The 21,619-nt window shown below is 56.3% G+C and overlaps 1 long non-coding RNA gene across 2 annotated transcripts; it reads right to left on the bottom strand.

The window, feature by feature from the left end:
- Positions 1 to 10,248: 10,248 nt before the first annotated feature.
- On the bottom strand, positions 10,249 to 20,553 carry LOC138431236 (uncharacterized). 2 transcript variants are annotated; one of them, XR_011253602.1, is made up of 3 exons: positions 20,039 to 20,553; positions 13,875 to 13,932; positions 10,249 to 10,483 (listed from the first exon to the last, which is right to left on the bottom strand). It is a non-coding gene; the product is annotated as an uncharacterized lncRNA (long non-coding RNA). The 2 variants fall into 2 exon arrangements; XR_011253603.1 differs by lacking the exon at positions 10,249 to 10,483 and adding an exon at positions 11,684 to 13,001 and having other exon boundaries at positions 20,039 to 20,529.
- Positions 20,554 to 21,619: the final 1,066 nt, after the last annotated feature.

Raw genomic sequence — 21,619 nt, 5'->3', positions numbered from 1 at the left:
CTGGAACACTTTTGTAAAAGCCCTTGAACAAGTGTCAGTGATTAACTTTATGAATTATTCTTTGAGCACAGCTGCAGAAGGCTTTATGCCTTCTCATGCCCCTCTCAGAAACAGTAAGCCCCTTAATATTCTCTTCAGTCAACTCAGCCAAGGAAAGGAAAAAACAAGTCAGAATCACAAAGCCTAACTCCTTCATTCCGGGTCCGCGCCTAGGAAACAAATGTAGGGAGTTTAGGCCCATGCCTCCATTTTGTCAGTAATGCCTAACGCTGCTGCCGACACATCTTGTGCCTTCACAACCTGCGCGTGGCAAAGCAACCCAGGTTCCTGCGCGCCGCAGGTCAGCCCTCCAGCCCTCACAAGCACGCGCGGCATGAAACCCCCCCTTCCTGCCCCGCCCATGCATGCACCCCTGTTCTTGCGCAGCGGCCGCGCGCGCCGGAACCCTCGTTCCTGCGAATGCCGGCCACGCTCGTCAGACACGCACGGCGCGAGGCCCCCCCTCTTCTGCCCACGCTGCAGGGTGCGATCTCTCTCTTCCTCCGCGCGCGGGGGCCCACCGCGCTGGCGACATGAGTCCCTCTTCCTGGGCGCACGGTATCAGCCCTCTCCTTTGTGCGTGTGGCGCAACGCCAGCCGCCACTTCTTGAATGCGCGGGGCCTCCTGGCACGGGCGATGCAACACCCTACTTGTTTGCTCGGCGGGCCACGAGCGCCCCCCACAGTCTTCCTGCGCGCGTGGGGGGGCCAGCCCTTTCTGGAGAGCGCGCGGCTCGAGGACCCGCCCCCTCCCTTCCAGCTGGCGCAGCGCAGCGCGAGCACCCTGGTTCCTGCGCGCGCGGCGCAAGCACCTGCATGAAACTTCCCTGCGCGAGCGGACCATCTCTCTCCCCAGCAAGCGCCTCGCGAGCGTCCCGCATAGGCAGTGTTCCCCACTCGCGGGCAGCACGCCCTCCACTGGGCACAGAGGTGTCCTGAGACCGCGGGACTTCATCCTGGCAAAGATTGAGGGCAGAAGAAGGGGACGACAGACGATGAGATGGTCGGTTGGCATCATCCACTCCGTGGACAGGAGTTTCAGCAAGCTCCAGGACTTGATGAACACGCGGTCAGGCAGAGGCTGAGATTCATGGGGTCCAGACATCACTGAGCGACTGAACTGAACGGAACTGCAGTTACAGAAGAAGTCCACATGGCGGCACTCTAACATAAGAAATGAAAAATAAGGATGCCTTGTACCCGTGCTTCACCTCTCCCATTGGGACCACTGAGCGGGAACGGTAGAGCACACTAGGATGTGGCCACTGCTGGTATCCACCACGTGCCTGTATTGAGTTCTGTGCACCTGAATGGACCCGCCACAACCAAAGTCCACCAGAGCCGCCTTCTCACAGGCGCCCTCCTGGAGACTCATTTTACAAAGGAGAAGTCGTTTCATACTACTACCCGGGGGCCCTGCGGTCACTGAAGCTTGCAGTCCTTGTATGGGGCGGTAACCCCTGTCCACTTGTCCAGGTCGACCTTCCCCAGTGGTCGGCGTAAGAACCGGAGAATACAAATCCCGCTCGTGACTCCTAAAGACACTGGCACTCCCTCTGAGGCGCAGGTCCTGGCACGTGCTCCTCTGGGACCTGACTCTGTTCAGTCTGTGCTCTCCCGGGTTGACCTTGCCACCTTCTTCCGGCACAACACCTGGCTGAAGTTTCTTGGTGGGATCAGGTATTCACCAGCGCCCAGCTACAAAACAGTCTTCCAGCTCGCTTGCGGGGCCAGCCCTTCCAAGGGAGCGCGAGGCGAGAGCCTCACCCCCCGCCCGCGTTTCCTATTCCGCGGCAGAGAGGGAGCACCCAGGTTCCTGTGCGCATGCGGTACCAGCTCTTCCTCGGTAGAGCGTGGCGCTAGCCCTCACCTTTCCTGTATGGGCAGCGCAGCGCGAGCACCCCCGTTTCTGCCCGCGCGGGGTGGGCACCCCTGTTCCGTCGCGAGCGGACCTTCCCTCACCCGAGTACACACGGCGCGAGCCCTCTCTTCCTGACCAAGCGGCCGGAGCCTCCCTTTTCCTGACCAAGTGGCGGGCCAGGAGCCCCTGCTTCCTGGCCGCGTGTCCAGAGTCCCCCTTTCTTGGGCTCGCTGGGGCCCCTGGACGGATGTCCTTCCCCTCACACGAAGGGTTCCCCAGTTGAGGGCCATGTTCCCTCAACTCAAGAAGTGGGTCCCCACTCGCGGGCCCGGCGGCCTCCACTGGGCACAGAGGGGTTCCCATCCGCAGGCCGTGTGCTCTCAACTGCACACGGTGTGGTCCCCACTCGGGGTCAGCACGCCCTCAACTGCGGAAGGATGTGTCCGGACCCGCGGTACTGGATCCTGGGAAAGATTGAGGGCAGGAGGAGAAGGGGAACCACAGAGGATGAGATGGTTGGTTGGCATCACCCACTCGATGGACATGAGTTTGAGCAAGCTCGGGGAGTTTGTGATGGACAAGGAGGCCTGGCGTGTAATCCGTGGGGTCGCAAAACACGACTGAGTGACTGAATTGACTGTCTGAACCCTCCTCCCCACCGTTCCTGCGCGCACTGGATCTGCCCTCTCCTGTGCGCGGGAGGCAGGAGCTCCCCACCTTCCTGCGCAGCTGGTTAGAGCACCACCTTTCCTGCGCACACAGCCAGCCTTCCCCCAGGCATGCGCGGCGGGAGCCCCTCCGTTCCTGCCCACGCAGCATGGCGCGAGCCCCCCTCCCCCCCCACTTCCTGCGCGCGGGCTGCGGTGCAACTTCCCCGATTCCTACACCCGCGTGGTCAGCTCTCTCCTAGGCATGCTGGGCACTTGTCCGGTTCCTTCCTATGCACGCAGGCGATGGGAGTCCCTCCTTTACTGTGAGCGCTGCGCAGCGGGAGTTCCCACTTGCTGCTCGCCCGGTGGAGCGCAAGCCCCTACCCCTGAGCGCGTGGGGCCAGCCCCGGCCTGCGCACCCGAGCCTTTATTTTCCTGCACGAGGCATGGGGCGAATGCCACATTTCCTGCGCGCGCGCGCACGCCACCAGGTTCTGAGCTCGCATTGCGAGCCCCCGCGTCCTGCGCACACCAAGCGAAGTGAGCTCGAGCGAGCTCCCCTTCTTGCGCGCGTGGGGCCCCATGGCACACGCGGCACGAGCCTTCACTTATTGCGAGCGCTGACTCAGGCGCACGCGGCGCGAGCCTCACCTTTCTTCGAGCACGGCGTGGGCGTGCACCGCACGCTCCCACCCTGTTTCCTGCGCGCGTAGGGCAACCTTCCCCGAGGCTCGCGCAACGCAAGACCCCACCCCGCGTCCTGCGCTCGTGGCGCAATGGTAATCCCCTTTCTTTAGCGTGCGGGTCCTGGGCACGCACTGCCCGAGCCTCCATTTCCTGTGCGCGCAGGGCCAGCCCTTCCCCTGGCGCGCGTGACGCTTGCACCCCCTTTCCTCCGCGCGCATGTCCAACCCTCCCCGGGCACGCGTGGCTCAAGCTCCCCCTTTCTGCGCAGGCGGCGCTGCTGGAGTTCCTCGTTCTTGCGCGCGGCCCCCGGGCACGCGCGGCGTGAGTCCGCACTTCCTGCGCGCGCGGCGCGGCCGGAGACTTCCGGTTCCTGGGCGGGCGAGCGCGCCCTCCCCCAAGTACGCAGGGCGAAAGTCCCCCTTTCCTGGACACGCGCCGGCGTGAGCCCACCCCTTCTTGCTGTCGCGGGGCCCCCACCCGCGGCGCAAGCCACCCCTTCCTGTGTGCGCGTTGCCTCTTGGTACACAGGGTGCGAGCCCCCACCGTCTGGGCGCATGTCGGGGCGCGGGCCCCACGGTTCCGGCGCACACGGGGCCCGCCCTCCCCCCCGCACCCGCGGCGCAAGCCAGCCCTTCCTGCTCACGCGGCACGGCGTGAGCCCCCCATTACCGTGCGCGCGAGTGTCCCCGGGACAGGTGTCCTTCCCAGTACAGGAAGTGTTCCTCAGTCAAGGACCATGTTCCCTCGACTCCCAAGGAGGGTGTCCCCACTCGCGGGCCCCGCGTCCTCCACTAGGCATGGAAGGGTCCCGACACGCACTACGCGCGCCCTGGAAAACCCACAGACGGGTCCCAAGCTAGCGGCCTGACATACTCACTTGCACACACTTGCCAGGTGCCTTCAACCGCGCATACACTGGTCTGCACCATAAGCCTATGAGACCTCAACCATTCATGCAGTGGTTCCCACTCGCGGGCCATGGGTCTTAAAGCACACACAGAGGGATTCCCACTCATGGGCCACGCACCATCATCAACTGCTCACTGATGGGTCCTCAAGGCACCCTCAACTGCACACCAAGGGTTCCTCACCACATGGCTGTGTGCCCTCAATTAGGGCTTCCCCACTCGTGGGCCACGAGGTCTCAACTGGGCACAGAGAGGTCCCCACTCGCAGGCCCATGGGCCGTGTGTCTTCAACCGCACAAGCAGTGTTTTGCCATCACCGCTCACGCAGTGCTTCCCACCCACGGGCCATGCGCCCTCAACCACACATGGAGCGGTCCCCACTCGGTTGCAGCGCGCCCTCAAGCACACTCGGAGGGGACCTCGTGGGCTGGGCGTCCTCATCCGCACACGGAGGGGACCCCACCCACAGGCCGTGAGCCCTCAGTTGAGCAGAGAGGGAGCCCCACACGTGGGCCCTCAACTGGGCATGGAGGGGTCCCGACCGATTGTACCTTACATCTGGAAAACGCACAGATGGGTCCCTATTCATGGGCCTGGTGTCCTCACCCATACATGGAGGGGACCGCACCCGCGGGCCATGCACACTCGACTGCGCACACAATGGTCCCCACCTGCGGGCCATGGGCCTTCAACTGCGCACGCAGTGTTCCACCCCCCCCCCCCCGCCCCCACTGGGCTGTGAGCCCTCAACCGCGCACAGAGGCGTCTGCACCTGCGGGTCGTGAGCCCTTAACCGCTCACGGAGAGGTCCCCACTCGCCGGCAGAAAGCACCCTCAACTGGGAAAGCAGGAGTCTCAACCCGCGGTACTCATTCCCTGGAAAACGCACATCTCACCCGCACACGGAGGGGACCCCACCGGCAGGCTATGCGCCCTCAACCGCACACTCAGTGGTCCCCACCTACGACGGGCCGTGCGCCCCCAATTCCCACGTAGGGGTCCCCACTGGCGGGCCGCACCCCGTCAACCTCCCGCGGAGGACCACCTCTGGGCCGCGGGCTTTCAACCGCACACCTAAGCGCGCCCTGAAAAAAATGCACAGGCGCGTCCCTACATAGGGTCCCAAAGTTTTCACCCACAGAGGAAGCCCTACTCGAGGGCCGCGCGCGTTCAACTGCGCGCGGAAGGGCCACCACTAGCGCAGTAGGCACGGGCCCTGAACCACGAACGGAGGGATCCCCTGCCGTGCGCCCTTACCTCCCAAGAACGGGTCCCCACGCCTGGGCCTGGCCCTCCCCACTCGCACACCGACGGGTCCCCACCCGCCCGCGCCAGTCGCGCGCTCACCCACGCAGCCCAGCAGGTCGCAAGCGGTGGCGGCGCGCACGATATGCACTGACGCGGGGCCGCGGGCCGAGGTCACTGGTGAGATCCAGGCAACCCTGGGCCCTCGAGTTTGCTCCCGGGCCGCAGCTGCAGGAGGCCGAACGCCAGGCGGAGCGCGCCGCTGCCCAAGCACAGCGCGTGGAAGGTCCCCGGCTGGAATCCCAGCCCGAGCTGCGTGGCAGCGTCCCGCGTGGGGCAGCAGAATGTGCCCAGTCTCAGAAAGAGCATGGGTCGTGCTGGGTACGCGCGCGGCTCGGGTCTGCCCGGACTCTGCGGACCGGCCGGCCGGCCTGAGTCTTGTGCTGGGCGCGGGCCGCGGGGAGGGGACATTATGTGCCCTGGGCCTCCCGCAGCCCCCGCCCGATTCCCGCTCCGCGCTGGCAGTAAAGAAGCCCGGCTCGATGAGGGCGTGAACGCCTCAAGGCCTCACGAGGGTGATGCTTGGTAGGGAGGAGGAGGGGTGAGGGCAGAGAGCTCATGGCGGGGAAGTCGGCTCTCATGCCCTTCAGCGCGCCTTCCCCGGGTGGGGGTGATTAATTCTCCAGAACCCGGAGTCCTCAACGGTGCTGTTTCATCTGACCTCATCTCCCCCAGAAAGCACGCGCTCTTTGCCAGGTCCGAGCGGTCCTTCATTTTGATCCGTTGCCAGTCCATAAACAGTGACCCTGCCGAGATTAGCATGAAAATACTGCTTTTCTGTGGCACCCATCCACCAGGGAAATCACCACACAGAGCTAGGACTTTTTGCTTGGAATCAACAAACCTTTGAAGAAAGGGGAAACTCTTTTGCCAAACTGGACACACAAACACACACCCCCAAAGTATTGCACCTTCAGATCTGCTCCATTTTTACTCATCTCAATAATGTAGGGTTAGATTTTTCACATTGTATATTAGCTTGCAAGAGTAACTCTGTTTAGGGGAAAAAAAGTTCAAGTTTATTCATATTTTAAGTGTGTTAGTCGCTCATTCATGTTCAAGTCTTTGCCATCCCGTGGACTGTAGCCCACCAGGTTCCTCTGTCCATGGGATTCTCCAGGCAAAAATACTGGAGTGGGTTGCCATGCCCTCCTCCAGGGGATCTTCCAGACACAGGGATTGAACCCAGGTCTGCTTCATTGCAGGTGGATTCTTTACCATGTTAGCCACTAGGAAAGCTCAACTGGTTTACATTAGACATTGAAAATCACACTGAATTATATACACATAAAAGTTTCAAAATGATACTAGTACTATTGGTAATATACTGAGTGGACTTTAAAAAAATCTTCAAGCTTGAAAATATAAGAGCCTCATCCAAGTTATGGCTTGTGAAAGTGAAAGTCGCTCAGTCGCCTTCGACTCTTTGCGACCCCATGGACTATACCATCCTTAGAATTCTCTAGGCCAGAATACTGGAGTGGGTAGCCTTTCTCTTCTCCAGGGGATCCTACCAGCTCAGCGATTCGACCCAGGTCTCCATATTGCAGGCAGATTCTTCACTAATCAAAATTTGAAAGAAAGAAAGGAAAACACCAGCTCCATCATACTTATCATCAGGAAATTTAACAGGTCCATTTGCAGTCAGGAGCAGACAGTCTTTGACCTCCTTTCAGCAGTAAACATGCCCTCTCAGAATTTTTCCAATCAGAGGTCAGGCATCCCTAAGCTTTTCCTCCTCCTTCTCCCATACCAGCGGCCCATCTCCATTTCCACCACCAGCTTTGCAGTTTTAAGTAAGACAGAGTTTGGCCTCAACTCCTCAGCCTTCCTCCTGGAAAACCACAGGACTGGGCTTCTGATGGGGCAGAAGGCAGAGGGGAGGTCACTGCGGGATGGAAGCAGGGCCTCTAACCAGAAGGTGCAAACCGCTTCAGAAAGATCCAGGCTGGCTCGTCTGGAAGCAGGGGCAGTTAGCTGCTCTGATAGAACACACGCTGACGGTGATGAAACCTTAACCACCCTTGGAGAGTACACACTCGCTTGTAAACACAGGACAAACCATCGTAGGACTACTCCCGAGACCCTGATTCCTTCAGAGCGGAGATCTCAGGACCTGTTGGGAACAGTTGCTCTTCTATTTCCTTGGTTCCTGGAAACCAGAACATTCTTTTGGAAGATCGTGTGTGGAATGTGCCTTAAAAGATGAAAATGCCGCATCTGTTCACTTGCCCTGATGCGAAAGATTTAGGGGGTGAATCTGTGCAACCTTGTCACTGCATTTCAGCCTCTGTTTCTGCCCAGTGTCCTCCAAACAGACAAAACTGCTCAAGGTTGCCTAGAGTTTTAGAGGATAAAAAAAGTGTTGCCATGGGTTACAGATTGGCATGCAACTCCTTTTCTGCCCCCTCCCTTGCACCCCAGGGGAATTCAGGAGCTCTGTAAATATTGTACACAGTGGATGGGTTTTGAACCTGGGCTTAGTGGCTCAGAAGGTAAAGAGTCTGCCTGCAATGCGGGAGACCAGGTTTCCATCAGAGGTCAGGATGACCCCCTGGAGAAGGGAACAGCAGCTAGCCACTCCAGACTTCTTGCCTGGAGAATTGCGTGGACAGAGGAGCTGGTGGGCTACAGGCCATGGGGTCACAAGTCAGACTACGACTGAGCTACTGACAGAAGCCAAAGAGTCTGACCTTTTGTTTTTGTGGAGCATCAACCTCACCTGACTTGGCTTCCTGAAAGAATCCCAGTCTTTGCTCTGAAGAAACAGCAGAAATGGATGGCTTGAGAAATAGTGCCTAAGAGAGCAGTCAGCAGAACATTCAGTGCTGCAGCCATCAGACTAAGTCTTGAGCTCCATCTCTCAGCCTGCAAGGAGACGAGCCCAGGCTGGAAAGGACAGGGTGGGGTTTGTGTCCAGGGGCAAAGAAAGAACCCAAGCTAACACAAGTATCCTTATCTGACTGCCTCCCAGTGCAGTGTTGGCTGCACTGGACAACTTCAAGTCTGGCTTAACTGGCACCCCTCCCCCCTCACCCGCCATCCTGGTGGCTCACCTTTCTATCTCTAGCTTCTGTCCAAGGCAGCAGAAGACATGTGACGTGTCCAAAGGTTGTAGAGCTGAGACTTCAATCCAGGCAGGTCACTCCCTAAGCTCCAGTGGGGAATAGGAAGTTCACCACCCTGTCAGTGTGAGTGTCCGCAAAGGGGTCAGACTGACCAAAGCACTCTGTGCGACTCAGCATCTCGAAGCAGCAAGAAGTCCGCTTTTGAGAGGCTGGAGGCAGGTCGCAGGTGGTCTCAGATGTGATGGCATCTGAATGTCACTGCACTTTGAAGGAAGTGTATTTTGGGGAGAGTGTTGTGGTCCATGCACCGGTTGGAAAAGTTTCCAGAGATGAGGCAGAATGAAAGGAGAGGAGTTTATCAGAGTGCAGAGCAGGAGATAGTGTTAGAACAGGGGGCTGGCTCAACGTCGAGAGCTGACCCCTTTGATGGACTAGCAGCCCATTTTTATAGCCTCAAGACAGAAAATTCCTACTAGAAGTGTGGCATTAGGTGTTTGGTTAGGATGCTATGTGTGTTAAGTTGCTTCACTCATGTCTGAGTCTTTCTGTGGGCTGTAGCTCGCCAGGCTCCTCTGTCCCTGGGATTCTCCAGGCAAGAAGACTGGAGTGGCTTGCTGTGCCCTCCTCCAGGGGATCTTCCCAAACCAGGGATCAAACCCGAGTCTCTTATGTCTCATGCATTGGCAAGCAGTGTGTTTACCTCAAGTGCCAGCTGAGAAATCCCTAGGATGCTATCGGGTGGGTAAGAGTGGGTATTTTAGCTCATATGGGGTCAGGAAACTGGCCAGTTTAGATCTGGGAGCTCAGGGCAACAGTTGCTATAGGACTTGATCAGTTCCAGAGTTTTATCCTGTGACCTCGGTCCAAGGGCTCCACACCTGAGACCCTGGTATAGGGCCCCACAAGGAGGTCCTATATCAGTTCAGTTCAGTCGCTCAGTCATGTCCAACTCTTCGCTACCCCATGGACTGCAGACACCAGGCCTCCCTGTCCATCACCAACTGCCGGAGTTTACTCAAACTCATGTCCACTGACACATATACGCACATTGCATATCTCAATCTTCGTTTAAATGTTACGTTTCTTTCTGTGACACAGTATGCTAATACGAAGTCGCCTCAGTCATGTCCGACTCTGTGTGACCACATAGATGGCAGCCCACCAGGGTCCTCCATCCACAGGATTTCCCAGGCAAGTGCACTGGATTGGGTTGCCATTGCCTTTTCCTTGCTGCACAGTATACTAACATAGTAAAGTGAGATGACCGTTTCTGGGCAGCCATGTGCTCTGATGTCACAGCTCAGATATCTAACAAAAAGGCATTCTGCTCACTAATCACAGACTCTCACTAATTTCGAAATGATTGCTATAATGCTTACGGAAGCAGCCATGAGCAGGTGATAGGAAATCCACATGAACTTCAAGGGCTTTGCTTGTGGTGAGAACTCCCGTTTGCAGATAACACAGATTTATGTGCAGCTGGTTGCACACACGGCAAAAACATGGCTGATACACAGATCAGAGCAACAGCTCCATCTCAGAGGGACCAAAAGGCACTCACAGGGAAAGTGTGGGTCAGTCTGCCCCTGAGAGGGCCCATGGTTTGAACGTGGTGGCTCTTCCCTTCTGGTCTCTGGGTGTCATTGCGATTCCCCTGGTTGAACATCCACAGTGAACCATGTACGTAACCCTGGTCTCTCAAACTAGTGACAGCACAGCACGTGAGTCTATTAAGGGGTCAGAAAATTTTATTCTGAAGGGAAAAATGAAAGTGAATGTCATTCAGTTGTCTCTGACTCTTTGCAACCCTGTGTACTATACAGTCCATGGAGTTCTTCAGGCTGGAATACCGGAGTGCGTAGCCTTTCCCTTCTCCAGGGTATCTTCCCAACCCGGGGATCAAACTCAGGTCTCCCGCATTGTGGGTGGATTCTTTGCCAGCTGAGCCACCAGGGAAGTCCTGTTCTGAAGAGGCCAGAAAGTAAATATTTTAGCCTTTGCGAGCTGCACGGTCTCTATGGCAATTACCCACCACCGTGCTGGGAGCCCCAGAGTAGCCATGGCAGAAGGTAAATGAGTGGGTGAGGCATGGTACCAATAAAGTTTATTTAGAAAAAGAGACAGGCACACACCACAGGGCATGTGGTATCTTAGTTTCCTGGAGATCTCACTTTCCTTGCTGGGGAATCCATGCCCCCTGCCCAGAGTCTGAACCACTGGACCACCAGGTAAGTCCCCATCTAAAACGATTCTAAAACGTAAGCAACTGTATTGTTTTGAAAGCCAATCACACATAGTTCCTGCAGGCTTTCTACAAGTCTAATTGTGCAGAAGTAAGAAATGACAACCTATGCAACTTTTAGAAACATGCTATGTGTGCCCAGAAGAAGTCTCTCCATTGTAGTGAAAATTCCACCACCTTTCAGACAGCGGTCCTAGGTCATTTCCTGTTATTTCTACCGCTAGTCAAATATGGCTCTATTCTTCGAAGGGGGGTCACATAGACTCAGTTGAAAGAAATGTTTTAGCCAGCGGCCAGTGAAGGAATTTTTAGCATCCAAGGTAGTAGCCCTTGAACACCGAAGAAGCAGAGGCTTCCTTTTTAGCATGTGTGTGTGTGTGTGTGTGTGTCTGTGTCTGTGTCTGTGTCTGTGTCTTTGACTGTCCTGGGAGTGAAAAGGAGGAAACGGGATAAACTTTGTGTGTCTAAGTCACGATTCTTCATGACCCCATGGACCATAGCCCGCCAGGCTCCTCTGTCCATGGGATTCTCCAGGCAGGAATATTGGAGTGGGTTGCCATGCCCTTGAGTTCCCCTGAGCAGTGATCAAAGCTGTGCCCCTGGCATTGGCAGCATGGAGTCTTAACCACTGGACTACCAGGTAAGTTCCATCTAAGAATCTCTTACAAGTATCTCTGTTGGATTCTTTGGCTTCCCAGGTGGCCCAGTGGTAAAGAATCTGCCTGAAGGAGAAGCAGTTTCAATCCCTGGGTTGGTAAGATTGCTTAGAGAAGACAATGGCAACCCACTCCAGTATTCTTGCCTGGAGATTCTCATGGACAGAGGAGCCTGGTGGGCTACCGTCCATAAGGTAAAGAGTGGAACACGACTTATTGACTCAACATGCACTCACTGTTTTAGTTTCTCCCCTGAAAATGTCCATATGAAGCTAGAAAGGCATTTATTGCATAATCACCCAAGTGATATCATAGCAAAGGAGCAGAAATTTCATTCTGCCTTTGGGCAAAGCAGTACATTTGAAGTTATCTTGCTGAAATCTCACGTGTAGAATCTTTTTTTGCAACTTTGAAATCGCATGCCTTGGTTTCCACTAGAACTGCCTTGATGACCCCAGTGTTGCATTTTCATCCTGCAATTTCATTGGCAGAACTATCCCCAAGTTACAGGCAGGTTGGGTCCCAGAAGGCATTCAAGATTTGAAAAATCATTCCCAAATGTAATACTAGGGATGAAGGTAAGGGTGCCAGGTGGGTGTCAGAGCTCCTGTGCTCTCAGGAGCCTCAAGCCTGCCCCTTGCCCAGTGCTGTGATCTCCAGACCCTGACCTCAGCTGAGGGTCACTCATGGGGTGGTGATCTTGGCCCAGGCCAGGGGCTACTTCACACATCTTTATCCATTGATCTGGTGATGGACATCTAGGTTGCTTCCATGTCCTGGCTATTCTAAGTAGTGCTGCTATGAACTTTGGTCCAGTATCTTTTTGATATATGCCCAGGAATGGGATTGCTGGATCATATGGTAACTCTGTATTCAGTTTTTAAAGGAACCTCCATACTGGTCTCCATAGTAACTGCATCAACTTACATTCCCAGCAACAGTGTAGGAGGTTCCATTTCTCCCCACCCCTTCTCCAGCATTTCCTATCTACAGACTTTTTAATAACAACCATTCTGACTGGTGTGACGCAATACCCCATGGTGGTTTCGATTTGCATTTCCTTTTATTGGTGATGTTGAGCATCTTTCCATGTGGCCTGTTGGCCATCTGTATGTCTTCTTTGGAGAAATGTCTATCTAAGTCTCCTGCTGGTAGGTATCCCAGATCTTGGAGAAGGCAATGGCAAGCCACTCCAGTGTTCTTGCCTGGAGAATTCCCTGGACAGAGGGGCCCGGGGGCCCACAGCCCATGGGGTTGCAAAGAGTCGCACACGACTGAGTGACTTGAGACATGCCACATTATGTAACGGCTTCCCTGGGGGGTAGTCCTCCCTTGGCAGAAGGCTGGGGACTAGGCTTCTGCAAGCACCACCTGAGGTCAGCGCATTGTTAGCCGACTCCTGCTCCTCATGACAGGGACCTGTGGAAATCAGCTGTGGGGCTTTAGCCAGACTTCTTCCAAACTAACTGGCAAAGTCCCCTTCATTCTCCAGGACACCTATGAGTGGTTTCCACTTCTCCAGTAAGCTGACTAAATGTTCTCCAAAGATGACAGGTCCGGATCCTGGAAAACCCATCAATGTTACCTTATTTGGAAAAATAAAAGAAAAAGTTATTTGCAGATGTGATTAAAATAAGGATTTTGAGATGCAGAAGTGATAGTTGATTCTTTAGGTGGGACTTTAGGGCAAACACAAGAAGCACCTATAGCCATCTGAAGGTGGGAGGTGGGAAAGGCAGAGTTTGCTAGTACCTCCAGACATGTTATGGCCCCACTCACACCTTTTTTAAAAAAGGTTATGTGTGTGTGCTAAGTCATGTCCGACTCTTTGCACCCTGTGGACTGCAGCTCACCAGGCTCCTCTGTCCATGGGATTTCCCAGGCCAGAATCCGGGAGCGGGTTATCCTTCTCTGGGCTGCGCCAGCTCTTAAGTTGTGGCTTGTGGGATCTTGGTTCCCCGATCAGGGATAGAACCTGGGCCCCCCGCCCTTGGGGTGCAGAGTGTTAGCCCTTCTGCTGACACCCTGATTCCAAACTTCAGACCTCCCCAAGGGAAAGAATAGCTTTTCACTAGCGATGTTATTACTACAGCCCTCGGAAAGATATGACAGTATCAGGAATGTATCTCAGATTCCACCCAGCTGAATGAAACTCATAATTGCCTGCCTTCAAGTGTGCATCTACCCGAAATTCCCTTCAGGAGCCCCTCAACTCAGCTAACTTCAGCCAAAAACCCAGGAACTTGTTTTTGATGGCCTCCAACCCCCAGGGGTATACAGCAGCCCTAGGAGAGGGGGTGTATGGAGACTCGGGACAGATTCAGAATGAACTCGGAGCTCATGCGCTAGGCTGCCACCAAGTCCTGATGCTTGCAACTTCCCCACAAGCTTCCCCACAAGCTTCCCCACAAGAACTTCTTTCTTTGCCCCTGGGGTCCCCACCTGAACCATCACCCACCTCCTCTCAGCCAGCAGCATAATAGTTCAGTCATTCCTTTCAGGAAGTGTTTTCAAACCTTTCAGAGGAAAAAAAAAAAAAAGAGAGAATGAGAAGGAAACACAAGAGGTCTATTTATTTCTTTTTTCTTTTCTTCTCTACTTGGATTTCTCTGATGCTGATGAACCTTTTGCAGGGAAAAGCCATTTTGCACGTTAATTGTGCCCTCATTGTTTCATGGAAGCTAATGACATTTTCTTTAAAGGCAGAGTGAATGTTTCATGTTTCTTGCATTCTTTACATTCCTTCACAAGTCCTCCCTAATGCTGGACAAGTTAAAAGGCCTCAAGAAATACATGCTCATTGGCTACCTAATTAAACGGAAAAAAAGTTGAAAAATAACCAATAGCTTTCTAAAAGTGTACTTTAAAATACAAAAATGCTTGGGACTTCCCTGGCAGTCTATTGCCTATGATTTGGCGCCAGGTCAGGGAACTATGATCCCAGGAGCCACACTGCCTAGTCAAAAAAAGAAATCAATGAAAACTTTTGCAATAGTAATTTCATCTAAGTACTCTTGTCTTTTTAAAGGACTATTGATCTACATAGTTAGGTATTGCTTTATATACCTGTGTGTGTATATTTTTTTAACCATTATGTATTCTCTGTGTGTGATGAGTTGCTCAGTGGTGTCTGACTCTTTGCGACCCCCATGGACTGTAGTCCGCCAGGCTCCTCTGTCCATGGGGATTCTCCAGAACAGAATACTGGAGTAGGTTGCCATGCCCTCCTCCAGGGGATCTTCCCAACCCAGGGATCGAACCCTCCTCTCTTACATCTCCTGCATTGGCAGGTGGGTTCTTTACCACTGGCACCACCTGGGAAACTCACAGAGCTCTCTGGGGTCTCCTTTATAAACTCCTAATCCCATTCATAAGGCTCATGACCTGATCACCTCCGAGAGACCTCACCCCTTCATTCTATTTCACAAAGCAAAGGGGCCGTGACATAATTAAAAAAAAAAAAAACTGAACTGAGGGACACGGTTATTCCACACTTGTCATTTGTCATTCAGGAGCAAAATCTCTCATTAGAGGTTATCAGCAGCTTAATTAAGTCTCTGGGGTGAAGGTAAAAAGAAAGATGACCTTTAAAACCGAATTGCATTGCCTAAGTCATAGACAAATCACTTTTCTCAGTCTTGCTACAGTTATATCTGTGGGAGAGGATCTGATTTTTTTTTCCATAACTGCAGGGTGTGGAATTATACAGATACCCCCAAGATCCCCAACCCCCTGGTCTGTGCATCCCATAAAAATCCTGCCTTTCAACGTCATCCTGGTCCTTGCATCGCATGGATGTCAGTCCAGTGATGAGGCTGCAGAGATGAGCTTCCCTGGTGGCTCAGCAGTAAAGAATCTAGCTGCCAGTGCAGGAGACTTGGGTTTAATTCCTGGTCCAGGAGGATCCCCTGAAGGAGGAAATGGCAACCCACTCCAGTATTCTGGCCTGGAGAATCTCATGGACAGAGGAGCCTGGCAGGCTACAGTCCACGGGGTTGCCAAGAGTCAAACATGACTGAGTGACTAAGCACATAGCAGCACATAGCAGATGTGAAGGGTTTTTAGGAGTGATGACACTTTTTACTGCAGGATTAGGGTTCCCTAATGAAAGAGGAGAGGGGAAAAGTTGGCTTAAAGCTCAACATTCAGAAAACTAAGATCATGGCATCTGGTGCCATCACTTCATGGCAAATAGATGGGGAAACAGTGGAAACAGTGGCTATATTTTTGGGCTCCAAAATCACTGCAGATGGTGACTGCAGCCGTGAAACTGAAAGAAGCTTACTCCTTGGAAGGAAAGTTACGACCAAACTAGACAGCATAGTAAAAACCAGAGACATTACTTTGCCAACAAAAGTCTGTCTCATCAAGGCTACGGTTTTTCCAGTGGTCATGTGTGGGGCCCTAGATGGGAAACCTTGAAAAAGATGGGCTAGCTTTGCACTTTAGAGCTAAGATGGCGCCTGGCGGAAGAGATGAGGGCACGGCCTATGTTGTTTGTCAAAACTTTTGATTGGCTCTCTTGATTTCCCTGCACATGGACAGCGCTAGATCACCATAGACTCCTGTTAAAATGAAGGCACATGATGATTTGATCTTTAAGGTGATTGGTGCAACTGTAGAAAGTCCCTCACAAAACCCCCTTGCTTGCCTATATAAACCAAGAGTTTGTGGCAATACAGCAGAACTGCTTAGACTAGGAACCCATCACGTCTGATTGTCTCTTGCTCGGCTGAGGGGCTGCGTTGGCGGACAGCAGGCTCACCTCTCCTCACCTCTCCTCGGGACCCCTTGGCTTTGCTGAGGGAAGTTCCACTGCCTCTCTCTTTCTGCAGAGCGCCCCTTGCAGTCATGAATGGATGTGAGAGTTGGACCATGAAAAAAGCTGAGTGCAGAAGAATCTATGCTTTTGAACTGTGGTGTTGGAGAAGACTCTTGAGAGTCCCTTGGACTGCAAGGAGATCAAACCAGACCATCCTAAAGTAAATCAGTCCTGAATGTCCACCTGAAGGACCGATGGTGAAGCTGAAGCTCCAATACTTTGGCCACGTGATGCAAAGAACTTACACATGTGAAAAGACCCTGATGCTGGGAAAGATTGAGGGCAGTAGAAGGAGGAGATGAGACAGAGGATGAGATAGTTGGATGGCATCACTGATTCAATGGACATGAGTTTGAGCAAGCTTCAGGAGTTGGTGATGGACAGGGAGGCCTGGTGTGCTGCAGTCCATAGGGTTACTGAGACTCAGACACGACTGAATGACTAAACTGTCTGAGTGAAGCTGGAAGGGATGCCTTATGTGAAGATTTAAAAAAAAAAAAAAAAAGCTCAGCAGCATGATGTTTAGTGAGGATGTAGGTGAAATTACACCTGAATTCAAGGAATGACAGTAATAACCCCTCTGAGTGGCAGATGGGTGATCAGACAATGATTACACAGTGAATGGAAAATGTGATAGACCACTGCTGCTGTGATTTACGGAGACATGGATTTCATGCTTTAGTGGACCGAGTAGTCTGAATTTCAGCCCTAGGTAAGATCTAAGGTTTAAACTGAGATTTTTTAGTCAACTCCAGTTTTCAGGCTGGGGTTGACCAGTGGGAGGGTGAGGGGAGCAGCACTGTGTTGTGAAATCGCTTAGTCGTGCTGAACTCTTTGTGGCCCCATGGACTGTAGAGTCCATTGGATTCTCCAGGCCAGAATACTGGAGTGGGTAGTCTTTCCCTTCTCCACCGCATCTTCCCAACCCACGGATCGAATGCAGGTCTCCCCCACTGCACAATTCTTTACCAGCTGAGTCACAAGAGAGCCTGGTGTTGGGACAGGGCACATCCAAAAACTGTAGGTGCATTTATATGGTCTTTTGGTTGATCATGTGCTCAATCGCACAGCGTGTCCAACTCCGCGACCCCATGGGCTCCTCTGTCCAAGGGATTCTCCAGGCAAGAATACTGGAGCGGGTTGCCATGTCCTCCTCCAGGGGATCTTTCCCAGCAAAGGATGAAACCTAGTGTCCGCGGCCTTTCCTGCCTGTTGTCCGGGCGCGGGAAAGGGCTGGGCCTCGAGCCGCGGCCCCAGCCGGACCCCTGGCCCGATGGGGAGTGCCACTCATCCCCGCGACCCCTACCCCCCGCCATGTCACCGCGAGCCCCGAGCTGCAACCTAGCTCGCGGCTTCCTACTCCCCTCAGGCGGGAGGAAGTCCCAAGCGCGCCTCCACCCAAGGCCTCTTCATCCCGGTGCACCGGCCTCTACCCTCTCCTCAACCCTCTGGGCACCTTGCGGCAGCCCGAGTGCTTCCCGCCCCTTGATCTACAGCGGCTCAAGTCCCCAGCCCCCCACGCGCGGGACCAGCTCTTACCCCATTGTGCTCAGTGCGCGACCCCCTTTCCTGTGCGCGCGCGCCTTTCCCGACCCAGCACGAGTCCCCCATTTCCAGTACGCGCGGCCCCAGGCCCCACTTCTTGCGCGCGCGGGGCCAGCCCTTACCCCGGCGCGAGCCGGACCTTTCCTACGCAGACGGCGCGAGCCTCCTTTTCCTGTGCGCTCGGCACCCCCCGGCACACGAGCCGTGAGCCCCTACTTCCTCCGCGTGCGGCGCGGTGCGAGCCGTCTCTTGCGCGTTCGGGGGCCCCTGGACCCGCGGCGCGAGCCCCCGCTTCCTGGGGGCGTGGCGCGAGCCACCACCTTCTTGCTCGGGCGGGGCACCTCTGGGAAGGGTGTCCTTCCCTGCACACGAAGAGTTCCCCAGTTGAAGGCCATGTTCCCTCAACTCCCAAGAAGGAGGTCCCCACTTGCGGGCCCCGTGCCCTCAACTGGGCATGGAGGGGTTCCCATCTGCGAGCCGTGTGCCCTCAACCGCGTAAGGAAAGGTCCCCACTCGGGGGCCGCGGGCCGCAACTGGGCATACAGGGGTCCCGACCTGTGCTGCGCACTCCCAGGAAAACACACAGATGGGTCCCAGCTCGCGGGCCTGGCATCCTCACTAGTACACACAGGGGTCCCCACCCGCGTGTCTTGCGCCCTTAACTGCGCACTGAGGGGTCTGCACCTGCCTGCCGTGCGCCGTTAACCGCGCAGAGGCGTCCCCACGCTCGTGCAGTGCGCTCTTAAGCACACACGCAGGGCTTCTCTCCCGCGGGCGTGTGCCTTCCATCGCGCACGCAGTGGTCCTCACCACAAGGCTGTGCACCGTCAACCGCTCACGCAGTGCTTCCCACTCGCAGGCTGCGCGCCCTCAAGCACACACAGAGGGATTCCAACTCGCGGGTCACGCACCATCAACCGCTCACGAATGGGTCCTCGAGCCTATACGGGCGTCCTCAACTGCACACCTAGGATTCCCCACCCGTGGGCTCTGCCTCTCAGCCGCACATGGAGTTGTCTTCACCACAAGGCTGTGCGCCCTCCACGCCCATGAAGGCCGTCCTCACTCGTCGGCCACGGGCCCTCAACCGCGCACGGAGAGGTCCCCACTCGCGGGCAGCGCGCCCTCATCTGGGCATGGAGGAGTCCTGACCCCGAGGGATCCGATCCCTGAAAAATGCACAGATGGGTCCCTACTGGTGGGTCTGGGGTCCTAATCCACACACGGAGAGGACCCTACTCGTGGGTCGTGCACCCTCAACAGCGCACTGAGGGGTCCCCACCCGCGGGACGTGCGTCCACCACGCACTCAGGGGTCTGCACCCGCGGGTCGTGCGCCCTTAAACGGTCACGGAGGGGTCCCCCTCGCGGGCAGCGGGCCCTCAACTGGGCACAGAGGGGTCCCGACCCGTGGGTCGCACAGGGAGGGGTCCACACGGCGGTACCCGCGTCCTGAAAACGCATAGATGGGTCCCCACTAGCGGGCAATGAGCCCTCAACTGGCCATGGAGTGGTGCGCACCCGCGGTGCGCACGCCCTAGAAAATTTACAGACTCGCAGGCCGGGCGGCCTCACGCGCACAAGGAAGTGTCCCCACACGTGGGCGGCGGGCCCTCAACTCCCACTAAGAGGTCCCTACTCACGGGTCGCACCACCTCAACCGCGTAAGGAGGAATCCGCACATACGAGCCTTCAGCATCCTCACCGGTACACACAGGGGTGAGGCCTGCAAAACGCAGAGGCGGGTCCCTAACTCGCCGGCCAGGCGTCCTCACCCTCCCATGGTAGAGTCCCCACAGTTGAGCCGCGCGTTCTCAACCGCGCACGCAGTGGTCCCCACCTACGACGGGCCGAGCGCACACAACTCCCGTGAAGGGGACCCCCTCTCGGGCCTCGCCCCATCAACCTCGCACGAAGCCCCACGGGTTCTCAACCGCGCACGTAGGCGCGCCCTGAAAAAACGTAGACGGGTCCCTACTTGGGGACCGGACGTCCTCACCTACAGAGGGAGCCTTACTTGCGGGCCGCCCGCCCTCAACTGGGCACGGAGGGGTCCCCACCCACGGGCCGTGCGCACCGTCACCTCCCGCGAAGGGGGTCCCCACCCGCGGGGCATGGGCCCTCAACTAATAGTCGGGTCCCCACCTGCGGGCCCCACGCCCTGAACCACGCACGGTCGAGTCCCCACCCGCGAGCCGGGCGTCCTCACTTGCACACCGACAGGTCGCCACCCGCCCGCGCGGGTCGCGCGCTCACCCTGGCAGCCGACCAAGTTGCAAGTGGTGGCGGCACGCACGATAAGCACCGAGGCGGGGCCGCGGGCCGAGGTTGGCGGCGAAGCCCAGGCGACCCTGGGAACCTCGGGCCGGCGCTCAGGAAGCAGCTGCAGAAGGCCGAGAGCCAGGCGGAGCGGGGCCCAGGCACAACGCGTAGAAGGCCCGCGTCTGGAAGCCCAGCGCGAGCTGCGTGGCGGCGTCCCGCGTGGGGCAGCAGAAGGTGCCGAGGCGCGGGGAGGCCATGGGTCGTGCTGGGGACGCGCGCGGCTCGGGTCTGCCGGCCGGCCTGGGTCATGTGCCGGATGCGGAGACCGCGGGGAGGGGGCGTCAGGCGCCCCCTGGGCCTCCCCGCGGCTCCCGCCGGACCCCCCGCGCTGGCAGAAAAGGAGCCAGGCTCCCGCCGGACCCCCCGCGCTGGCAGAAAAGGAGCCAGGCTCGGTGAGCGCAGAGGGGAACGCCACGAGGCCTCTCGAGGGAGATGCTTGGCAGCGAGGAGGAGGGGTGAGGGGCGGAGCGCTCAGGGTCGGGAAGTCAGCTCTCTCGCCCGTCAGCAGGCCTTCCCGGGAGGAGGTGGGGGGGAAGGGGGGAGTTAATTCTCCAGAACCCGGAGCCCTCAACAGTGCTGTCTCAACCCATCTCCCCCAGAAAGCACGCGCCCGGGTCTGACCGGTGTGGGTCTCTGACAGACTCTTCACTTTGACCCGTTGCCAGTTCATAAGCAGGGACTGAGCCGTGATTTGCATTAGAATACTGCGTTTCTGTGGCCCCTCTCCGACAGGGAAATCACTCCCACAGAGCTAGGACTTTCGCTTGAAGTCAACAAACCGTTGAAGAAAGGGGAGACTATTTTGTCAGACTTGACACCCACACACACACACCCTTTCCACACACACACACACACAGCCTTACCACACACACAGCCTTTCTACACACAAACAGCCTTTCTACACACACACACCCTTTCCACACACAAACACACCCTTTCCACACACACATACACACCCTTTCCACACACACATACACACCCTTTCCACACACACACCCTTTCCACACACACACCCTTTCCAAACACACCCCCTTTCCACAAACACCCCCTCTCCACACACACACCCCCTTTCCACACACACACACACACACACACACACACACACCCTTTCCTGCGCGCGGCGCGGCGCGGCGCGGGCACCCTTGTTCCTTCGCGCGCGGGCCAGCCCTGCCTTATCCTGGCGCGCGCGGTGCGAGCCCCCACCCCGTTCCTGCTCACGCGGCGTGCCGCGAGCCTCCCCTCTTGTGCGCGCGGGGGCCCCGGCCACCGGCGGCGCTAGTCCCCATTCCTACGTGCCCGGAGCCGCCCCCGGCACGCGCGGCGCCAGACCCCGCTTCCTGCGCCCGCGGGGCTAGCTCTCCCCACGGGGCGACGAGAGTCCCATTTCCTGCGAGAGGGGCGCGAGCCCCCCCGTTCTTTCGCGCGTGACGCGAGCCAAACCCCGTCTCATGCACCCCGCCCCGTTTCTCCGAGCGCGCGCTGGGCCCCGCGGCTCTTCTCAGGCCCACCCTCACC

This window comes from Ovis canadensis, chromosome Y (assembly GCF_042477335.2).
Source record: "Ovis canadensis isolate MfBH-ARS-UI-01 breed Bighorn chromosome Y, ARS-UI_OviCan_v2, whole genome shotgun sequence".
Taxonomy (NCBI): Eukaryota; Metazoa; Chordata; class Mammalia; order Artiodactyla; family Bovidae; genus Ovis; species Ovis canadensis.
Note: the sequence above shows the minus strand (reverse complement) of the source record. Positions and strands in the feature narration are given on the sequence as shown.